Here is a 19,963-nt window from a genome sequence, read left to right on the forward strand (position 1 = left end):
AAAGACATTTATGAACTTTCCAAGAACTGGCTAATGATTTTGGCTTATGGGCTTGATTGGATGCTGTACAAGTAGGGTTTGTGTTCATGACCACTGGCTTAAAAGAGCAGTGTTTTTACTCCTGAGATATGGAGCCCTGATTCAGAAGTTGGGGGATATTTTATTTTGCAAACTCAGTATATGAAAAAATGTGGACCAAAGAATAAAATACATATAATATTGATGTCTGAAGTAGTATTTAAGTCCATATTTTTAGGGAAGAATGCAACATTTTCTTTGATTGGTATAAAGCAGAAATAATGGAAGGTTGATTATTCTTCAAAGTTTTTTGTGAAACAGATTTGCAGTGAATATCTTAAGTATTTCTCTTCACAAGCAACAAGGAAGAGACATTGTAGAACAAAGAAGAAAAGGAAGAACACTGTCAGAAGTGGGATTTGAACCCTCACCTCCAGAGGAGACTGTGACCTGAACGCAGCACCTTAGACCGCTCGGCCATCCTGACACATAGAAAACTAAGTTTCTTAAAAATTGGATAAAACTAATTAACCAAAATTACTTTTTCAAAGGTGCAATGTCCATGCTGCTGTTGAAACTATTGATTCAAATATTAGTAATAAGTTGCTTTTTCAATTATTTTTCAAAGATGCTTAAAGTTGGATAAATCAAAAAGATATTGTCAAAATAACATTAACACGGAATTACCTATAGTTTAGGATTTTCCAAATATTTGAGAAAATGCTTGACACAAATAACATCTTCACATGCTCTACAATTAATGCCTGAATTTTGTATTGATTGATTGAGAGCTGCATTGAAAGAAAATCATTACTCCAAATGTGGCAGTTTCCAAAATACATTGAAAAGGGGATGTGCAGTATCTATTTTTCTAATTCATAGAATGCCAAGGAAAAATGCGGTAATTATTTTTTTTGCTTTATTCAGGATTGGATTCCAAGTGTCTAGAATTTGTTGTCTTGTGGATTTTCACTCACCATAGAAAAGACATTTATGAACTTTCCAAGAACTGGCTAATGATTTTGGCTTATGGGCTTGATTGGATGCTATGAAGCAGTGTACAAGTAGGGTTTGTGTTCATGACCACTGGCTTAAAAGAGCAGTGTTCTTACTCCTGAGATATGGAGCCCTGATTCAGAAGTTGGGGGATATTTTATTTTGCAAACTCAGTATATGAAAAAATGTTGACCAAAGAAAAAAATACATATAATATTGATGTCTGAAGTAGTATTTAAGTGCATATTTTTAGGGAAGAATGCAACATTTTCTTTGATTGGTATAAAGCAGAAATAATGGAAGGTTGATTATTCTTCAAAGTGGTTTGTGAAACAGATTTGCAGTCAATATCTTAAGTATTTCTCTTCACAAGCAACAAGGAAGAGACATTGTAGAACAAAGAAGAAAAGGAAGAACACTGTCAGAAGTGGGATTTGAACCCACGCCTCCAGAGGAGACTGCGACTTGAACGCAGTGCCTTAGACCGCTCAGCCATCCTGACACATGAAAAAACTGAGTTTCATAAAAATTGGATAAAACTAATTAACCAAAATTACTTTTTCAAAGGTGCAATGTCCATGCTGCTGTTGAAACTATTGATTCAAATATTAGTAGTAAATTGCTTTTTCAATTAGTTTTCAAAGATGCTTAAAGTTGGATAAATCAAAAAGATATTGTAAAAATAACATTAACACGGAATTACCTATAGTTTAGGATTTTCCAAATATTTGAGAAAATGCTTGACACAAATAACATCTTCACATGATCTACAATTAATGCCTGAATTTTGTATTGATTGATTGAGAGCTGCATTGAAAGAAAATCATTACTCCAAATGTGGCAGTTTTCAAAATACATTGAAAAGGGGATGTGTAGTATCTAGTTTTGTAATTCATAGAATGCCAAGGAAAAATGCGGTAATTATTTTTTTTGCTCTATTCAGGATTGGATTCCAAGTGTCTAGAATTTGTTGTCTTGTGGATTTTCACTCACCATAGAAAAGACATTTATGAACTTTCCAAGAACTGGCTAATGATTTTGGCTTATGGGCTTGACTGGATGCTATGAAGGAGTGTACAAGTAGGGTTTGTGTTCATGACCACTGGCTTAAAAGAGCAGTGTTCTTACTCCTGAGATATGGAGCCCTGATTCAGAAGTTGGGGAATATTTTATTTTGCAAACTCAGTATATGAAAAAATGTTGACCAAAGAAAAAAATTCATATAATATTGATGTCTGAAGTAGTATTTAAGTCCATATTTTTAGGGAAGAATGCAACATTTTCTTTGATTGGTATAAAGCAGAAATAATGGAAGGTTGATTATTCTTCAAAGTGGTTTGTGAAACAGATTTGCAGTGAATATCTTAAGTATTTCTCTTCACAAGCAACAAGGAAGAGACATTGTAGAACAAAGAAGAAAAGGAAGAACACTGTCAGAAGTGGGATTTGAACCAACACCTCCAGAGGAGACTGCGACCTGAACGCAGCACCTTAGACCGCTCGGCCACCCTGATTAGTAATAAATAGCTTTTTCAATTATTTTTCAAAGATGCTTAAAGTTGGATAAATCAAAAAGATATTGTAAAAATAACATTAACACGGAATTACCTATAGTTTAGGATTTTCCAAATATTTGAGAAAATGCTTGACACAAATAACATCTTCACATGATCTACAATTAATGCCTGAATTTTGTATTGATTGATTGAGAGCTGCATTGAAAGAAAATCATTACTCCAAATGTGGCAGTTTTCAAAATACATTGAAAAGGGGATGTGTAGTATCTAGTTTTGTAATTCATAGAATGCCAAGGAAAAATGCGGTAATTATTTTTTTTGCTCTATTCAGGATTGGATTCCAAGTGTCTAGAATTTGTTGTCTTGTGGATTTTCACTCACCATAGAAAAGACATTTATGAACTTTCCAAGAACTGGCTAATGATTTTGGCTTATGGGCTTGATTGGATGCTGTACAAGTAGGGTTTGTGTTCATGACCACTGGCTTAAAAGAGCAGTGTTTTTACTCCTGAGATATGGAGCCCTGATTCAGAAGTTGGGGGATATTTTATTTTGCAAACTCAGTATATGAAAAAATGTGGACCAAAGAATAAAATACATATAATATTGATGTCTGAAGTAGTATTTAAGTCCATATTTTTAGGGAAGAATGCAACATTTTCTTTGATTGGTATAAAGCAGAAATAATGGAAGGTTGATTATTCTTCAAAGTTTTTTGTGAAACAGATTTGCAGTGAATATCTTAAGTATTTCTCTTCACAAGCAACAAGGAAGAGACATTGTAGAACAAAGAAGAAAAGGAAGAACACTGTCAGAAGTGGGATTTGAACCCACGCCTCCAGAGGAGACTGTGACCTGAACGCAGCACCTTAGACCGCTCGGCCATCCTGACACATAGAAAACTAAGTTTCTTAAAAATTGGATAAAACTAATTAACCAAAATTACTTTTTCAAAGGTGCAATGTCCATGCTGCTGTTGAAACTATTGATTCAAATATTAGTAATAAGTTGCTTTTTCAATTATTTTTCAAAGATGCTTAAAGTTGGATAAATCAAAAAGATATTGTCAAAATAACATTAACACGGAATTACCTATAGTTTAGGATTTTCCAAATATTTGAGAAAATGCTTGACACAAATAACATCTTCACATGCTCTACAATTAATGCCTGAATTTTGTATTGATTGATTGAGAGCTGCATTGAAAGAAAATCATTACTCCAAATGTGGCAGTTTCCAAAATACATTGAAAAGGGGATGTGCAGTATCTATTTTTCTAATTCATAGAATGCCAAGGAAAAATGCGGTAATTATTTTTTTTGCTTTATTCAGGATTGGATTCCAAGTGTCTAGAATTTGTTGTCTTGTGGATTTTCACTCACCATAGAAAAGACATTTATGAACTTTCCAAGAACTGGCTAATGATTTTGGCTTATGGGCTTGATTGGATGCTATGAAGGAGTGTACAAGTAGGGTTTGTGTTCATGACCACTGGCTTAAAAGAGCAGTGTTCTTACTCCTGAGATATGGAGCCCTGATTCAGAAGTTGGTGGATATTTTATTTTGCAAACTCAGTATATGAAAAAATGTTGACCAAAGAAAAAAATACATATAATATTGATGTCTGAAGTAGTATTTAAGTGCATATTTTTAGGGAAGAATGCAACATTTTCTTTGATTGAAATAAAGCAGAAATAATGGAAGGTTGATTATTCTTCAAAGTGGTTTGTGAAACAGATTTGCAGTCAATATCTTAAGTATTTCTCTTCACAAGCAACAAGGAAGAGACATTGTAGAACAAAGAAGAAAAGGAAGAACACTGTCAGAAGTGGGATTTGAACCCACGCCTCCAGAGGAGACTGCGACCTGAACGCAGTGCCTTAGACCGCTCAGCCATCCTGACACATGAAAAAACTGAGTTTCATAAAAATTGGATAAAACTAATTAACCAAAATTACTTTTTCAAAGGTGCAATGTCCATGCTGCTGTTGAAACTATTGATTCAAATATTAGTAATAAATTGCTTTTTCAATTATTTTTCAAAGATGCTTAAAGTTGGATAAATCAAAAAGATATTGTAAAAATAACATTAACACGGAATTACCTATAGTTTAGGATTTTCCAAATATTTGAGAAAATGCTTGACACAAATAACATCTTCACATGCTCTACAATTAATGCCTGAATTTTGTATTGATTGATTGAGAGCTGCATTGAAAGAAAATCATTACTCCAAATGTGGCAGTTTCCAAAATACATTGAAAAGGGGATGTGCAGTATCTATTTTTCTAATTCATAGAATGCCAAGGAAAAATGCGGTAATTATTTTTTTTCGCTTTATTCAGGATTGGATTCCAAGTGTCTAGAATTTGTTGTCTTGTGGATTTTCACTCACCATAGAAAAGACATTTATGAACTTTCCAAGAACTGGCTAATGATTTTGGCTTACGGGCTTGATTGGATGCTATGAAGGAGTGTACAAGTAGGGTTTGTGTTCATGACCACTGGCTTAAAAGAGCAGTGTTCTTACTCCTGAGATATGGAGCCCTGATTCAGAAGTTGGGGGATATTTTATTTTGCAAACTCAGTATATGAAAAAATGTTGACCAAAGAAAAAAATACATATAATATTGATGTCTGAAGTAGTATTTAAGTCCATATTTTTAGGGAAGAATGCAACATTTTCTTTGATTGGTATAAAGCAGAAATAATGGAAGGTTGATTATTCTTCAAAGTGGTTTGTGAAACAGATTTGCAGTGAATATCTTAAGTATTTCTCTTCACAAGCAACAAGGAAGAGACATTGTAGAACAAAGAAGAAAAGGAAGAACACTGTCAGAAGTGGGATTTGAACCCACGCCTCCAGAGGAGACTGCGACCTGAACGCAGTGCCTTGGACCGCTCAGCCATCCTGACACATGAAAAAACTGAGTTTCATAAAAATTGGATAAAACTAATTAACCAAAATTACTTTTTCAAAGGTGCAATGTCCATGCTGCTGTTGAAACTATTGATTCAAATATTAGTAGTAAATTGCTTTTTCAATTAGTTTTCAAAGATGCTTAAAGTTGGATAAATCAAAAAGATATTGTAAAAATAACATTAACACGGAATTACCTATAGTTTAGGATTTTCCAAATATTTGAGAAAATGCTTGACACAAATAACATCTTCACATGATCTACAATTAATGCCTGAATTTTGTATTGATTGATTGAGAGCTGCATTGAAAGAAAATCATTACTCCAAATGTGGCAGTTTCCAAAATACATTGAAAAGGGGATGTGCAGTATCTATTTTTCTAATTCATAGAATGCCAAGGAAAAATGCGGTAATTATTTTTTTTTGCTCTATTCTTGATTGGATTCCAAGTGTCTAGAATTTGTTGTCTTGTGGATTGTCACTCACCATAGAAAAGACATTTATGAACTTTCCAAGAACTGGCTAATGATTTTGGCTTACGGGCTTGATTGGATGCTATGAAGGAGTGTACACGTAGGGTTTGTGTTCATGACCACTGGCTTAAAAGAGCAGTGTTCTTACTCCTGAGATATGGAGCCCTGATTCAGAAGTTGGGGGATATTTTATTTTGCAAACTCAGTATATGAAAAAATGTTGACCAAAGAAAAAAATACATATAATATTGATGTCTGAAGTAGTATTTAAGTCCATATTTTTAGGGAAGAATGCAACATTTTCTTTGATTGGTATAAAGCAGAAATAATGGAAGGTTGATTATTCTTCAAAGTGGTTTGTGAAACAGATTTGCAGTGAATATCTTAAGTATTTCTCTTCACAAGCAACAAGGAAGAGACATTGTAGAACAAAGAAGAAAAGGAAGAACACTGTCAGAAGTGGGATTTGAACCCACGCCTCCAGAAGAGACTGTGACCTGAATGCAGTGCCTTAGACCGCTCAGCCATCCTGACACATAAAAAACTGAGTTTCATAAAAATTGGATAAAACTAATTAACCAAAATTACTTTTTCAAAGGTGCAATGTCCATGCTGCTGTTGAAACTATTGATTCAAATATTAGTAGTAAATTGCTTTTTCAATTAGTTTTCAAAGATGCTTAAAGTTGGATAAATCAAAAAGATATTGTAAAAATAACATTAACACGGAATTACCTATAGTGTAGGATTTTCCAAATATTTGAGAAAATGCTTGACACAAATAACATCTTCACATGATCTACAATTAATGCCTGAATTTTGTATTGATTGATTGAGAGCTGCATTGAAAGAAAATCATTACTCCAAATGTGGCAGTTTCCAAAATACATTGAAAAGGGGATGTGCAGTATCTATTTTTCTAATTCATAGAATGCCAAGGAAAAATGCGGTAATTATTATTTTTTGCTCTATTCAGGATTGGATTCCAAGTGTCTAGAATTTGTTGTCTTGTGGATTTTCACTCACCATAGAAAAGACATTTATGAACTTTCCAAGAACTGGCTAATGATTTTGGCTTATGGGCTTGACTGGATGCTATGAAGGAGTGTACAAGTAGGGTTTGTGTTCATGACCACTGGCTTAAAAGAGCAGTGTTCTTACTCCTGAGATATGGAGCCCTGATTCAGACGTTGGGGGATATTTTATTTTGCAAACTCAGTATATGAAAAAATGTTGACCAAAGAAAAAAATACATATAATATTGATGTCTGAAGTAGTATTTAAGTCCATATTTTTAGGGAAGAATGCAACATTTTCTTTGATTGGTATAAAGCAGAAATAATGGAAGGTTGATTATTCTTCAAAGTTTTTTGTGAAACAGATTTCCAGTGAATATCTTAAGTATTTCTCTTCACAAGCAACAAGGAAGAGACATTGTAGAACAAAGAAGAAAAGGAAGAACACTGTCAGAAGTGGGATTTGAACCCTCGCCTCCAGAGGAGACTGCGACCTGAACGCAGCACCTTAGACCGCTCGGCCATCCTGACACATAGAAAAATAAGTTTCTTAAAAATTGGATAAAACTAATTAACCAAAATTACTTTTTCAAAGGTGTAATGTCCATGCTGCTGTTGAAACTATTGATTCAAATATTAGTAATAAATTGCTTTTTCAATTATTTTTCAAAGATGCTTAAAGTTGGATAAATCAAAAAGATATTGTCAAAATAACATTAACACGGAATTACCTATAGTTTAGGATTTTCCAAATATTTGAGAAAATGCTTGACACAAATAACATCTTCACATGCTCTACAATTAATGCCTGAATTTTGTATTGATTGATTGAGAGCTGCATTGAAAGAAAATCATTACTCCAAATGTGGCAGTTTCCAAAATACATTGAAAAGGGGATGTGCAGTATCTATTTTTCTAATTCATAGAATGCCAAGGAAAAATGCGGTAATTATTTTTTTTGCTTTATTCAGGATTGGATTCCAAGTGTCTAGAATTTGTTGTCTTGTGGATTGTCACTCACCATAGAAAAGACATTTATGAACTTTCCAAGAACTGGCTAATGATTTTGGCTTATGGGCTTGACTGGATGCTATGAAGGAGTGTACAAGTAGGGTTTGTGTTCATGACCACTGGCTTAAAAGAGCAGTGTTCTTACTCCTGAGATATGGAGCCCTGATTCAGAAGTTGGGGGATATTTTATTTTGCAAACTCAGTATATGAAAAAATGTTGACCAAAGAAAAAAATTCATATAATATTGATGTCTGAAGTAGTATTTAAGTCCATATTTTTAGGGAAGAATGCAACATTTTCTTTGATTGGTATAAAGCAGAAATAATGGAAGGTTGATTTTTCTTCAAAGTTTTTTGTGAAACAGATTTGCAGTGAATATCTTAAGTATTTATCTTCACAAGCAACAAGGAAGAGACATTGTAGAACAAAGAAGAACACTGTCAGAAGAGGGATTTGAACCCATGCCTCCAGAGGAGTCTGCGACCTGAACGCAGCACCTTAGACCGCTCGGCCACCCCGATTAGTAATAAATTACTTTTTCAATTATTTTTCAAAGATGCTTAAAGTTGGATAAATCAAAAAGATATTGTAAAAATAACATTAACATGGAATTTACCTACAGTTTAGGATTTTCCAAATATTTGAGAAAATGCTTGACACAAATAACATCTTCACATGATCTACAATTAATGCCTGAATTTTGTATTGATTGATTGAGAGCTGCATTGAAAGAAAATCATTACTCCAAATGTGGCAGTTTCCAAAATACATTGAAATGGGGATGTGCAGTATCTATTTTTCTAATTCATAGAATGCCAAGGAAAAATGCGGTAATTATTTTTTTTGCTCTATTCAGGATTGGATTCCACGTGTCTAGAATTTGTTGTCTTGTGGATTTTCACTCACCATAGAAAAGACATTTATGAACTTTCCAAGAACTGGCTAATGATATTGGCTTATGGCCTTGATTGGATGCTATGAAGGAGTGTACAAGTAGGGTTTGTGTTCATGACCACTGGCTTAAAAGAGCAGTGTTCTTACTCCTGAGATATGGAGCCCTGATTCAGACGTTGGGGGATATTTTATTTTGCAAACTCAGTATATGAAAAAATGTTGACCAAAGAAAAAAATACATATAATATTGATGTCTGAAGTAGTATTTAAGTCCATATTTTTAGGGAAGAATGCAACATTTTCTTTGATTGGTATAAAGCAGAAATAATGGAAGGTTGATTATTCTTCAAAGTTTTTTGTGAAACAGATTTCTAGTGAATATCTTAAGTATTTCTCTTCACAAGCAACAAGGAAGAGACATTGTAGAACACTGTCAGAAGACAGATTTGAACCCATGCCTCCAGAGGAGTCTGTGACCTGAACGCAGCACCTTAGACCGCTCGGCCACCCCGATTAGTAATAAATTACTTTTTCAATTATTTTTCAAAGATGCTTAAAGTTGGATAAATCAAAAAGATATTGTAAAAATAACATTAACATGGAATTTACCTATAGTTTAGGATTTTCCAAATATTTGAGAAAATGCTTGACACAAATAACATCTTCACATGCTCTACAATTAATGCCTGAATTTTGTATTGATTGATTGAGAGCTGCATTGAAAGAAAATCATTACTCCAAATGTGGCAGTTTCCAAAATACATTGAAAAGGGGATGTGCAGTATCTATTTTTCTAATTCATAGAATGCCAAGGAAAAATGCGGTAATTATTTTTTTTCGCTTTATTCAGGATTGGATTCCAAGTGTCTAGAATTTGTTGTCTTGTGGATTTTCACTCACCATAGAAAAGACATTTATGAACTTTCCAAGAACTGGCTAATGATTTTGGCTTACGGGCTTGATTGGATGCTATGAAGGAGTGTACACGTAGGGTTTGTGTTCATGACCACTGGCTTAAAAGAGCAGTGTTCTTACTCCTGAGATATGGAGCCCTGATTCAGAAGTTGGGGGATATTTTATTTTGCAAACTCAGTATATGAAAAAATGTTGACCAAAGAAAAAAATTCATATAATATTGATGTCTGAAGTAGTATTTAAGTCCATATTTTTAGGGAAGAATGCAACATTTTCTTTGATTGGTATAAAGCAGAAATAATGGAAGGTTGATTATTCTTCAAAGTTTTTTGTGAAACAGATTTGCAGTGAATATCTTAAGTATTTCTCTTCACAAGCAACAAGGAAGAGACATTGTAGAACTAAGAAGAAAAGGAAGAACACTGTCAGAAGTGGGATTTGAACCCTCGCCTCCAGAGGAGACTGCGACCTGAACGCAGCACCTTAGACCGCTCGGCCATCCTGACACATAGAAAAATAAGTTTCTTAAAAATTGGATAAAACTAATTAACCAAAATTACTTTTTCAAAGGTGTAATGTCCATGCTGCTGTTGAAACTATTGATTCAAATATTAGTAATAAATTGCTTTTTCAATTATTTTTCAAAGATGCTTAAAGTTGGATAAATCAAAAAGATATTGTCAAAATAACATTAACACGGAATTACCTATAGTTTAGGATTTTCCAAATATTTGAGAAAATGCTTGACACAAATAACATCTTCACATGCTCTACAATTAATGCCTGAATTTTGTATTGATTGATTGAGAGCTGCATTGAAAGAAAATCATTACTCCAAATGTGGCAGTTTCCAAAATACATTGAAAAGGGGATGTGCAGTATCTATTTTTCTAATTCATAGAATGCCAAGGAAAAATGCGGTAATTATTTTTTTTGCTTTATTCAGGATTGGATTCCAAGTGTCTAGAATTTGTTGTCTTGTGGATTGTCACTCACCATAGAAAAGACATTTATGAACTTTCCAAGAACTGGCTAATGATTTTGGCTTATGGGCTTGACTGGATGCTATGAAGGAGTGTACAAGTAGGGTTTGTGTTCATGACCACTGGCTTAAAAGAGCAGTGTTCTTACTCCTGAGATATGGAGCCCTGATTCAGAAGTTGGGGGATATTTTATTTTGCAAACTCAGTATATGAAAAAATGTTGACCAAAGAAAAAAATTCATATAATATTGATGTCTGAAGTAGTATTTAAGTCCATATTTTTAGGGAAGAATGCAACATTTTCTTTGATTGGTATAAAGCAGAAATAATGGAAGCTTGATTATTCTTCAAAGTTTTTTGTGAAACAGATTTGCAGTGAATATCTTAAGTATTTCTCTTCACAAGCAACAAGGAAGAGACATTGTAGAACAAAGAAGAACACTGTCAGAAGAGGGATTTGAACCCATGCCTCCAGAGGAGTCTGCGACCTGAACGCAGCACCTTAGACCGCTCGGCCACCCCGATTAGTAATAAATTACTTTTTCAATTATTTTTCAAAGATGCTTAAAGTTGGATAAATCAAAAAGATATTGTAAAAATAACATTAACATGGAATTTACCTACAGTTTAGGATTTTCCAAATATTTGAGAAAATGCTTGACACAAATAACATCTTCACATGATCTACAATTAATGCCTGAATTTTGTATTGATTGATTGAGAGCTGCATTGAAAGAAAATCATTACTCCAAATGTGGCAGTTTCCAAAATACATTGAAATGGGGATGTGCAGTATCTATTTTTCTAATTCATAGAATGCCAAGGAAAAATGCGGTAATTATTTTTTTTGCTCTATTCAGGATTGGATTCCAAGTGTCTAGAATTTGTTGTCTTGTGGATTTTCACTCACCATAGAAAAGACATTTATGAACTTTCCAAGAACTGGCTAATGATATTGGCTTATGGCCTTGATTGGATGCTATGAAGGAGTGTACAAGTAGGGTTTGTGTTCATGACCACTGGCTTAAAAGAGCAGTGTTCTTACTCCTGAGATATGGAGCCCTGATTCAGAAGTTGGGGGATATTTTATTTTGCAAACTCAGTATATGAAAAAATGTTGACCAAAGAAAAAAATACATATAATATTGATGTCTGAAGTAGTATTTAAGTCCATATTTTTAGGGAAGAATGCAACATTTTCTTTGATTGGTATAAAGCAGAAATAATGGAAGGTTGATTATTCTTCAAAGTGGTTTGTGAAACAGATTTGCAGTGAATATCTTAAGTATTTCTCTTCACAAGCAACAAGGAAGAGACATTGTAGAACAAAGAAGAAAAGGAAGAACACTGTCAGAAGTGGGATTTGAACCCACGCCTCTAGAGGAGACTGCGACCTGAATGCAGTGCCTTAGACCGCTCAGCCATCCTGACACATAAAAAACTGAGTTTCATAAAAATTTGATAAAACTAATTAACCAAAATTACTTTTTCAAAGGTGCAATGTCCATGCTGCTGTTGAAACTATTGATTCAAATATTAGTAGTAAATTGCTTTTTCAATTAGTTTTCAAAGATGCTTAAAGTTGGATAAATCAAAAAGATATTGTAAAAATAACATTAACACGGAATTACCTATAGTGTAGTATTTTCCAAATATTTGAGAAAATGCTTGACACAAATAACATCTTCACATGATCTACAATTAATGCCTGAATGTTGTATTGATTGATTGAGAGCTGCATTGAAAGAAAATCATTACTCCAAATGTGGCAGTTTCCAAAATACATTGAAAAGGGGAAGTGCAGTATCTATTTTTCTAATTCATAGAATGCCAAGGAAAAATGCGGTAATTATTTTTTTTTGCTCTATTCAGGATTGGATTCCAAGTGTCTAGAATTTGTTGTCTTGTGGATTTTCACTCACCATAGAAAAGACATTTATGAACTTTCCAAGAACTGGCTAATGATTTTGGCTTATGGGCTTGATTGGATGCTGTACAAGTAGGGTTTGTGTTCATGACCACTGGCTTAAAAGAGCAGTGTTTTTACTCCTGAGATATGGAGACCTGATTCAGAAGTTGGGGGATATTTTATTTTGCAAACTCAGTATATGAAAAAATGTGGACCAAAGAATAAAATACATATAATATTGATGTCTGAAGTAGTATTTAGGTCCATATTTTTAGGGAAGAATGCAACATTTTCTTTGATTGGTATAAAGCAGAAATAATGGAAGGTTGATTATTCTTCAAAGTTTTTTGTGAAACAGATTTGCAGTGAATATCTTAAGTATTTCTCTTCACAAGCAACAAGGAAGAGACATTGTAGAACAAAGAAGAAAAGGAAGAACACTGTCAGAAGTGGGATTTGAACCCTCGCCTCCAGAGGAGACTGCGACCTGAACGCAGCACCTTAGACCGCTCGGCCATCCTGACACATAGAAAAATAAGTTTCTTAAAAATTGGATAAAACTAATTAACCAAAATTACTTTTTCAAAGGTGTAATGTCCATGCTGCTGTTGAAACTATTGATTCAAATATTAGTAATAAATTGCTTTTTCAATTATTTTTCAAAGATGCTTAAAGTTGGATAAATCAAAAAGATATTGTCAAAATAACATTAACACGGAATTACCTATAGTTTAGGATTTTCCAAATATTTGAGAAAATGCTTGACACAAATAACATCTTCACATGCTCTACAATTAATGCCTGAATTTTGTATTGATTGATTGAGAGCTGCATTGAAAGAAAATCATTACTCCAAATGTGGCAGTTTCCAAAATACATTGAAAAGGGGATGTGCAGTATCTATTTTTCTAATTCATAGAATGCCAAGGAAAAATGCGGTAATTATTTTTTTTGCTTTATTCAGGATTGGATTCCAAGTGTCTAGAATTTGTTGTCTTGTGGATTGTCACTCACCATAGAAAAGACATTTATGAACTTTCCAAGAACTGGCTAATGATTTTGGCTTATGGGCTTGACTGGATGCTATGAAGGAGTGTACAAGTAGGGTTTGTGTTCATGACCACTGGCTTAAAAGAGCAGTGTTCTTACTCCTGAGATATGGAGCCCTGATTCAGAAGTTGGGGGATATTTTATTTTGCAAACTCAGTATATGAAAAAATGTTGACCAAAGAAAAAAATTCATATAATATTGATGTCTGAAGTAGTATTTAAGTCCATATTTTTAGGGAAGAATGCAACATTTTCTTTGATTGGTATAAAGCAGAAATAATGGAAGCTTGATTATTCTTCAAAGTTTTTTGTGAAACAGATTTGCAGTGAATATCTTAAGTATTTCTCTTCACAAGCAACAAGGAAGAGACATTGTAGAACAAAGAAGAACACTGTCAGAAGAGGGATTTGAACCCATGCCTCCAGAGGAGTCTGCGACCTGAACGCAGCACCTTAGACCGCTCGGCCACCCCGATTAGTAATAAACTACTTTTTCAATTATTTTTCAAAGATGCTTAAAGTTGGATAAATCAAAAAGATATTGTAAAAATAACATTAACATGGAATTTACCTACAGTTTAGGATTTTCCAAATATTTGAGAAAATGCTTGACACAAATAACATCTTCACATGATCTACAATTAATGCCTGAATTTTGTATTGATTGATTGAGAGCTGCATTGAAAGAAAATCATTACTCCAAATGTGGCAGTTTCCAAAATACATTGAAATGGGGATGTGCAGTATCTATTTTTCTAATTCATAGAATGCCAAGGAAAAATGCGGTAATTATTTTTTTTGCTCTATTCAGGATTGGATTCCAAGTGTCTAGAATTTGTTGTCTTGTGGATTTTCACTCACCATAGAAAAGACATTTATGAACTTTCCAAGAACTGGCTAATGATATTGGCTTATGGCCTTGATTGGATGCTATGAAGGAGTGTACAAGTAGGGTTTGTGTTCATGACCACTGGCTTAAAAGAGCAGTGTTCTTACTCCTGAGATATGGAGCCCTGATTCAGAAGTTGGGGGATATTTTATTTTGCAAACTCAGTATATGAAAAAATGTTGACCAAAGAAAAAAATACATATAATATTGATGTCTGAAGTAGTATTTAAGTCCATATTTTTAGGGAAGAATGCAACATTTTCTTTGATTGGTATAAAGCAGAAATAATGGAAGGTTGATTATTCTTCAAAGTGGTTTGTGAAACAGATTTGCAGTGAATATCTTAAGTATTTCTCTTCACAAGCAACAAGGAAGAGACATTGTAGAACAAAGAAGAAAAGGAAGAACACTGTCAGAAGTGGGATTTGAACCCACGCCTCTAGAGGAGACTGCGACCTGAATGCAGTGCCTTAGACCGCTCAGCCATCCTGACACATAAAAAACTGAGTTTCATAAAAATTTGATAAAACTAATTAACCAAAATTACTTTTTCAAAGGTGCAATGTCCATGCTGCTGTTGAAACTATTGATTCAAATATTAGTAGTAAATTGCTTTTTCAATTAGTTTTCAAAGATGCTTAAAGTTGGATAAATCAAAAAGATATTGTAAAAATAACATTAACACGGAATTACCTATAGTGTAGTATTTTCCAAATATTTGAGAAAATGCTTGACACAAATAACATCTTCACATGATCTACAATTAATGCCTGAATGTTGTATTGATTGATTGAGAGCTGCATTGAAAGAAAATCATTACTCCAAATGTGGCAGTTTCCAAAATACATTGAAAAGGGGAAGTGCAGTATCTATTTTTCTAATTCATAGAATGCCAAGGAAAAATGCGGTAATAATTTTTTTTTGCTCTATTCAGGATTGGATTCCAAGTGTCTAGAATTTGTTGTCTTGTGGATTTTCACTCACCATAGAAAAGACATTTATGAACTTTCCAAGAACTGGCTAATGATTTTGGCTTATGGGCTTGATTGGATGCTGTACAAGTAGGGTTTGTGTTCATGACCACTGGCTTAAAAGAGCAGTGTTTTTACTCCTGAGATATGGAGACCTGATTCAGAAGTTGGGGGATATTTTATTTTGCAAACTCAGTATATGAAAAAATGTGGACCAAAGAATAAAATACATATAATATTGATGTCTGAAGTAGTATTTAGGTCCATATTTTTAGGGAAGAATGCAACATTTTCTTTGATTGGTATAAAGCAGAAATAATGGAAGGTTGATTATTCTTCAAAGTTTTTTGTGAAACAGATTTGCAGTGAATATCTTAAGTATTTCTCTTCACAAGCAACAAGGAAGAGACATTGTAGAACAAAGAAAAAAAGGAAGAACACTGTCAGAAGTGGGATTTGAACTCTCACCTCCAGAGGAGACTATGACCTGAACGCAGCACCTTAGACCGCTCGGCCATCCTGACACATAGAAAACTAAGTTTCTTAAAAATTGGATAAAACTAATTAACCAAAATTACTTTTTCAAAGGTGCAATGTCCATGCTTCTGTTGAAACTATTGATTCAAATATTAGTAATACATTGCTTTTTCAATTATTTTTCAAAGATGCTTAAAGTTGGATAAATCAAAAAGATGTTGTAAAAATAACATTAACACGGAATTACCTATAGTTTAGGATTTTCCAAATATTTGAGAAAATGCTTGACACAAATAACATCTTCACATGATCTACAATTAATACCTGAATTTTGTATTGATTGATTGAGAGCTGCATTGAAAGAAAATCATTACTCCAAATGTGGCAGTTTCCAAAATACATTGAAAAGGGGATGTGCAGTATCTATTTTTCTAATTCATAGAATGCCAAGGAAAAATGCAGTAATTATTATTTTTTGCTCTATTCAGGATTGGATTCCAAGTGTCTAGAATTTGTTGTCTTGTGGATTTTCACTCACCATAGAAAAGACATTTATGAACTTTCCAAGAACTGGCTAATGATTTTGGCTTATGGGCTTGACTGGATGCTATGAAGGAGTGTACAAGTAGGGTTTGTGTTCATGACCACTGGCTTAAAAGAGCAGTGTTCTTACTCCTGAGATATGGAGCCCTGATTCAGACGTTGGGGGATATTTTATTTTGCAAACTCAGTATATGAAAAAATGTTGACCAAAGAAAAAAATACATATAATATTGATGTCTGAAGTAGTATTTAAGTCCATATTTTTAGGGAAGAATGCAACATTTTCTTTGATTGGTAAAAAGCAGAAATAATGGAAGGTTGATTATTCTTCAAAGTGGTTTGTGAAACAGATTTGCAGTGAATATCTTAAGTATTTCTCTTCACAAGCAACAAGGAAGAGACATTGTAGAACAAAGAAGAAAAGGAAGAACACTGTCAGAAGTGGGATTTGAACCCACGCCTCCAGAAGAGACTGTGACCTTAATGCAGTGCCTTAGACCGCTCAGCCATCCTGACACATAAAAAACTGAGTTTCATAAAAATTTGATAAAACTAATTAACCAAAATTACTTTTTCAAAGGTGCAATGTCCATGCTGCTGTTGAAACTATTGATTCAAATATTAGTAGTAAATTGCTTTTTCAATTAGTTTTCAAAGATGCTTAAAGTTGGATAAATCAAAAAGATATTGTAAAAATAACATTAACACGGACTTACCTATAGTGTAGTATTTTCCAAATATTTGAGAAAATGCTTGACACAAATAACATCTTCACATGATCTACAATTAATGCCTGAATTTTGTATTGATTGATTGAGAGCTGCATTGAAAGAAAATCATTACTCCAAATGTGGCAGTTTCCAAAATACATTGAAAAGGGGAAGTGCAGTATCTATTTTTCTAATTCATAGAATGCCAAGGAAAAATGCGGTAATTATTTTTTTTTGCTCTATTCAGGATTGGATTCCAAGTGTCTAGAATTTGTTGTCTTGTGGATTTTCACTCACCATAGAAAAGACATTTATGAACTTTCCAAGAACTGGCTAATGATTTTGGCTTATGGGCTTGATTGGATGCTGTACAAGTAGGGTTTGTGTTCATGACCACTGGCTTAAAAGAGCAGTGTTTTTACTCCTGAGATATGGAGACCTGATTCAGAAGTTGGGGGATATTTTATTTTGCAAACTCAGTATATGAAAAAATGTGGACCAAAGAATAAAATACATATAATATTGATGTCTGAAGTAGTATTTAGGTCCATATTTTTAGGGAAGAATGCAACATTTTCTTTGATTGGTATAAAGCAGAAATAATGGAAGGTTGATTATTCTTCAAAGTTTTTTGTGAAACAGATTTGCAGTGAATATCTTAAGTATTTCTCTTCACAAGCAACAAGGAAGAGACATTGTAGAACAAAGAAGAAAAGGAAGAACACTGTCAGAAGTGGGATTCGAACCCACGCCTCCAGAGGAGACTGCGACCTGAACGCAGTGCCTTGGACCGCTCAGCCATCCTGACACATAAAAAATTCAGTTTCATAAAAATTGGATAAAACTAATTAACCAAAATTACTTTTTCAAAGGTGCAATGTCCATGCTGCTGTTGAAACTATTGATTCAAATATTAGTAGTAAATTGCTTTTTCAATTGGTTTTCAAAGATGCTTAAAGTTGGATAAATCAAAAAGATATTGTAAAAATAACATTAACACGGAATTACCTATAGTTTAGGATTTTCCAAATATTTGAGAAAATGCTTGACACAAATAACATCTTCACATGCTCTACAATTAATGCCTGAATTTTGTATTGATTGATTGAGAGCTGCATTGAAAGAAAATCATTACTCCAAATGTGGCAGTTTCCAAAATACATTGAAAAGGGGATGTGCAGTATCTATTTTTCTAATTCATAGAATGCCAAGGAAAAATGCGGTAATTATTTTTTTTCGCTTTATTCAGGATTGGATTCCAAGTGTCTAGAATTTGTTGTCTTGTGGATTTTCACTCACCATAGAAAAGACATTTATGAACTTTCCAAGAACTGGCTAATGATTTTGGCTTACGGGCTTGATTGGATGCTATGAAGGAGTGTACAAGTAGGGTTTGTGTTCATGACCACTGGCTTAAAAGAGCAGTGTTCTTACTCCTGAGATATGGAGCCCTGATTCAGAAGTTGGGGGATATTTTATTTTGCAAACTCAGTATATGAAAAAATGTTGACCAAAGAAAAAAATACATATAATATTGATGTCTGAAGTAGTATTTAAGTCCATATTTTTAGGGAAGAATGCAACATTTTCTTTGATTGGTATAAAGCAGAAATAATGGAAGGTTGATTATTCTTCAAAGTGGTTTGTGAAACAGATTTGCAGTGAATATCTTAAGTATTTCTCTTCACAAGCAACAAGGAAGAGACATTGTAGAACAAAGAAGAAAAGGAAGAACACTGTCAGAAGTGGGATTTGAACCCACGCCTCCAGAGGAGACTGCGACCTGAACGCAGTGCCTTGGACCGCTCAGCCATCCTGACACATGAAAAAACCGAGTTTCATAAAAATTGGATAAAACTAATTAACCAAAATTACTTTTTCAAAGGTGCAATGTCCATGCTGCTGTTGAAACTATTGATTCAAATATTAGTAGTAAATTGCTTTTTCAATTAGTTTTCAAAGATGCTTAAAGTTGGATAAATCAAAAAGATATTGTAAAAATAACATTAACACGGAATTACCTATAGTTTAGGATTTTCCAAATATTTGAGAAAATGCTTGACACAAATAACATCTTCACATGATCTACAATTAATGCCTGAATTTTGTATTGATTGATTGAGAGCTGCATTGAAAGAAAATCATTACTCCAAATGTGGCAGTTTCCAAAATACATTGAAAAGGGGATGTGCAGTATCTATTTTTCTAATTCATAGAATGCCAAGGAAAAATGCGGTAATTATTTTTTTTTGCTCTATTCAGGATTGGATTCCAAGTGTCTAGAATTTGTTGTCTTGTGGATTGTCACTCACCATAGAAAAGACATTTATGAACTTTCCAAGAACTGGCTAATGATTTTGGCTTATGGGCTTGACTGGATGCTATGAAGGAGTGTACAAGTAGGGTTTGTGTTCATGACCACTGGCTTAAAAGAGCAGTGTTCTTACTCCTGAGATATGGAGCCCTGATTCAGAAGTTGGGGGATATTTTATTTTGCAAACTCAGTATATGAAAAAATGTTGACCAAAGAAAAAAATACATATAATATTGATGTCTGAAGTAGTATTTAAGTCCATATTTTTAGGGAAGAATGCAACATTTTCTTTGATTGGTATAAAGCAGAAATAATGGAAGGTTGATTATTCTTCAAAGTGGTTTGTGAAACAGAT

General features: G+C 33.6%; 6 non-coding genes across 6 annotated transcripts; all 6 read right to left on the reverse strand.

Annotated features, from left to right (window-relative positions):
• Positions 1-1,433: 1,433 nt before the first annotated feature.
• On the reverse strand, positions 1,434-1,516 carry TRNAL-CAA (transfer RNA leucine (anticodon CAA)). The gene has a single exon. It is a non-coding gene; the product is annotated as a tRNA-Leu (tRNA).
• A 1,824-nt stretch (positions 1,517-3,340) lies between these two features.
• Positions 3,341-3,423, reverse strand: TRNAL-CAG (transfer RNA leucine (anticodon CAG)). Its single transcript has one exon. It is a non-coding gene; the product is annotated as a tRNA-Leu (tRNA).
• A 928-nt stretch (positions 3,424-4,351) lies between these two features.
• TRNAL-CAG (transfer RNA leucine (anticodon CAG)) lies at positions 4,352-4,434 on the reverse strand. Its single transcript has one exon. It is a non-coding gene; the product is annotated as a tRNA-Leu (tRNA).
• Positions 4,435-5,364: 930 nt separating this feature from the next.
• TRNAL-CAG (transfer RNA leucine (anticodon CAG)) lies at positions 5,365-5,447 on the reverse strand. Its single transcript has one exon. It is a non-coding gene; the product is annotated as a tRNA-Leu (tRNA).
• A 12,572-nt stretch (positions 5,448-18,019) lies between these two features.
• Positions 18,020-18,102, reverse strand: TRNAL-CAG (transfer RNA leucine (anticodon CAG)). The gene has a single exon. It is a non-coding gene; the product is annotated as a tRNA-Leu (tRNA).
• A 929-nt stretch (positions 18,103-19,031) lies between these two features.
• Positions 19,032-19,114, reverse strand: TRNAL-CAG (transfer RNA leucine (anticodon CAG)). The gene has a single exon. It is a non-coding gene; the product is annotated as a tRNA-Leu (tRNA).
• Between the last annotated feature and the right edge of the window lie 849 nt (positions 19,115-19,963).

This window comes from Taudactylus pleione, unplaced genomic scaffold (genome assembly GCF_031769625.1).
Source record: "Taudactylus pleione unplaced genomic scaffold, aTauple2 ptg000177l, whole genome shotgun sequence".
NCBI classification, from domain to species: domain Eukaryota; kingdom Metazoa; phylum Chordata; class Amphibia; order Anura; family Myobatrachidae; genus Taudactylus; species Taudactylus pleione.